Source organism: Hyperolius riggenbachi, chromosome 10, assembly GCF_040937935.1.
Source record: "Hyperolius riggenbachi isolate aHypRig1 chromosome 10, aHypRig1.pri, whole genome shotgun sequence".
Classification (NCBI taxonomy): domain Eukaryota; kingdom Metazoa; phylum Chordata; class Amphibia; order Anura; family Hyperoliidae; genus Hyperolius; species Hyperolius riggenbachi.
The window spans coordinates 219,454,328-219,457,860 of record NC_090655.1 but is presented as its reverse complement, the minus strand read 5'-3'; the positions used below and the strand labels follow the sequence as shown (position 1 = coordinate 219,457,860).

The 3,533-nt window shown below is 50.7% G+C and overlaps 1 non-coding gene across 1 annotated transcript; it reads left to right on the top strand.

Moving 5' to 3' along the window:
* Nucleotides 1–1,466: 1,466 nt before the first annotated feature.
* Nucleotides 1,467–1,620, top strand: LOC137537344 (5.8S ribosomal RNA). The gene has a single exon (XR_011024600.1). It is a non-coding gene; the product is annotated as a 5.8S ribosomal RNA (ribosomal RNA).
* The last annotated feature ends 1,913 nt before the right edge of the window (nucleotides 1,621–3,533 follow it).

The following is a 3,533-nucleotide window of genomic DNA, read 5'->3' as shown; positions in this document are numbered from 1 at the left end:
TTTGGTGACTCTAGATAACCTTAGGCCGATCGCATGTCCCCGTGATGGTGATGATGCATTCGGATGTCTGCCCTATAAACTTTCGATTGTACTTTCTGCGCCTACCATGGTGACCATGGGTAACGGGAAATCAGGGTTTGATTCCAGAGAGGGAGCCCGAGAAATGGCTACCACATCCAAGGAAGGCAGTAGGTGCGCCAATTACCCACTCCTGACTCGGAGAGGTAGTGACGAAAGGCAGGGCCGGGCCGAGGCATGGGCTGGAGAGGCTCCAGCCTCAGGGCGCAGTGTAGGAGGGGGCGCAGAATTCATTCAGCTGTCATTCCTAATTGTGTTTGAAGCAGAAAGAAATAAGAAAAGGGGATACATAGCAGTGACTGCTAGCCAGATAACTACATATTAAGGTGTTGGGGAGGTTGTGGGCCCTATGGCGCCTCTTAGTCTAATAGCAATCAGTGTGTAACAGCTGGGGTGGGAGGGATGGAGGGGCGCACTTTGGTGTCTCAGCCTTGGGTGCTGGAGGACCTTGTCCCGGCTCTGACGAAAGGGCCCTTGGCTATGCCATGCAGGAGGATTGCTCAGGCCTCGCTGGGCCGATTTACATAATTTTTTTGTTGCACGCAGCTAGCTGCGTGAACTCACCGATCGCCACCGCTCGCTGCCGATTCGCCGCCAATCGCCGCGTTAGAGGGTGCCCCCCGAGACACCTGCTAGGCTAGCTACATGATTTTAAAAAATAAAAAAAAACTACTGCGCTGCCTCCCTGGCAGTTTTAATTGACCGCCAGGGAGGTTAAGTCCCTGCCATTTGTACACACCTGTCGCTACTACCCATTGGATGGTTTAGTGAGGTCCTTGGGGTCGGTGATGGCCGTGGTGGAGCACCGAGAAGACGATCAAACTTGACTATCTAGACGAAGTACAAGTTGTAACAAGGTTTCCATAAGTGAACCAGCAGAAGGATCATTAACGGGAGAGTGCATGGCTGAGGAGCTGCCTCGCCCACCAGTTCACGGGGAAAGGGAGGGCCGCTCCCGTAAGCGCGGAGACATAATGCGCCGGGGAGACATAGCACGCCGGGAGGCCGTGCCAGCGACTATGGGACGATCCCCGGGCGGAGAGGGAGAGATTCACGGCAGGCAGGAGGGAGCCGACCGCCGCAGGCCCCGCTCAAACCCTCCCCCGGGGGCCAGCCCGGGAGAGTCGCCGACCCCCCAGGCCCTGCCATCCCCCAACCAGGAACATCGAAGCCACAGTTTCCTCGGGTCAGCCAGGGTACCACTCACCCCCTGCTCCCAGGAGTAGGGGGAAAGTAGGTTTGGAAGACTCGAGCAAGCTAAGCCCTCCCTCGACGTGCGGGGGAGCCCTGGTGGGGCCAAGCGCCCGGGCGTCTTCCTTGCGCAGACCCGGCCAAGAGTCCGAGTCACCTGCCGTACGGAAAGCCAGAACACAGCACAAGTCGAACCAGACTCTTAGCAGTGGATCACTCGGCTCGTGCATCGATGAAGAACGCAGCTAGCTGGGAGAATTAGTGTGAGTTGCAGGACACATTGATCATCAACACTTCGAACGCACTTTGTGGCCCCGGGTTCATCCCGGAGCCTCGCCTGTCTGAGAGTCGCTTCCTCTCACTTGCACACTATTTTGTCAGTTAGCCTTTGCAACTGCTGTTCAGGAAATGCTGTTGAAAACAAAGAAAAGCCTAAGAATCCCCAATGAGGAGATGGACTGGCCCAAAACCTGTTGGTTGTGTCAGATTTTAACTGCCTACTTTTTTCGCAATAGTGGTCCTTAAAAAAAAACAGATCTTCTTACCTGTGGCTTCCTCCTACCCCTGGCAGCCTATGTGTCCCTCGCTGCAGCTCCACCCCCAACCATTGTCCCGGTGACCCCTCCATTGCAGCTGGCAACCTGGCGAGAAGAGCTCTCCCGTGGGCAGAAGCGGCTGACCTCACTAGGTCACCAGCTGGTACGGAGGGGACCCTAGGACAACGGCTGGGAGCAGAGCTGCAGCGTGGGACAGATAGGCTGCCAGGGGCAGGAGGAAGCCCCAGGTAGATCTATTTTTATTATTTTTTTAAAGCCTGGTGTTTACTTTAATACTGATATTTTACTATTAGGATTACTGGGCACAGACATTTCCACAAGCCCTTTTTTTGATGTACATGGGAGGGCAAGTGCATACAATGTGTGATTAATACTTAACCCACATGCAAAGAATAAATAAAACACTGACACTTTCTTTGGATAAAATAGGCCGCGGGTGGTTTATTGGTGGATTTAAATATTTAAATTGTAAACCTTTAATACGATAAATAAATAATTTACATAAATAACCAAAATGCAGAATCTTTATTGAATAATAATATTTTTCAATAAGCACAACACAAAGCCCACCCACATTAGTGGGTGACTTTTACCCAAAAACATGGTCATAGACACATGCTGAATAAACCGTAAAGAAGGAAGACAGAAGGAATGACTTACAGAATCAGGCCCAGACAACACCGACCTTTCCTAGAACCACCAAAAACTCTTACCCGCGACAAGTGGGGAGGGGGGGGGGCGGGAGAGACACAATCTTCTTCAGGCTGTCCTGAGGGGAGTGACAGGACAGCCCCTTTTACAGTCTTTTTATAGAAACAGTGTCTCTAATGATTGGCTAGCTGCTTCCTGCACATTTTGGCCCGCAGCCAATCAACTCTGGGGGCAGAATACAAAGTCCAGGTAACAGGTACCACAACTATCACACAACATTTTTTTTTTATTCCTTCTTCTTCTTCTCCTTTACAGCAGCACCTGCAAAAACACAAAGGGCTTGATTCACAAAGCGGTGCTAACTGTTAGCACGCCTTTGAAAACCCCCTTAGCCCGTCTAAACGTTATGCGCTTAAAACTTTACACGCGCACTGCACAGAGCGCAGGGCGCTCAGCGTGAAGTGCCCATTAAAGCCTATGGGACTTAGCATAGGACTTTGCGCGCGTAAAGTTTTGCGCACGCAAAGTTAGCGCGCGATCTGATTGAGAAATCCGGTGCTAACCTACTTAGCACCCTGGTTAGCGCCTCTAAAGACTTAAGACGTGCTAAGTAGGTTAGCATCGCTTTGTGAATCAAGCCCAAAGAGAGCAGCAGACCCACAGCAGAGGAACATTTTATACAGACACATTAAACATACTTTAATAAAGTTCAACTATCCTGCCTACATAAACAGAACCCATTTTAGATGGACCTATTGATGCTTTGCCCACCCATGTAGCCACATTTTATTAATGTGGCTTTCCAGATTACCTACAGCCACGAGGCAGGTGAGCAGGTGGCGGAGGCACAGACATATTAAAAAGTTTCACATCGCAGCTACTAAGCAGCATAGTTTTTTCATGGCCCTGACTGGCCTTACACACACTAGCTGTGGATTTTATCATTTCAGGTGGACTTTGTATCTCTGCCCTTTGGATGGAGGTGGGCAGGGAACATGACAAGTTCTGCTGTGTAGTAAGCTTCCTGTTACTCTCACTGACTCTTCTGGTGTATCA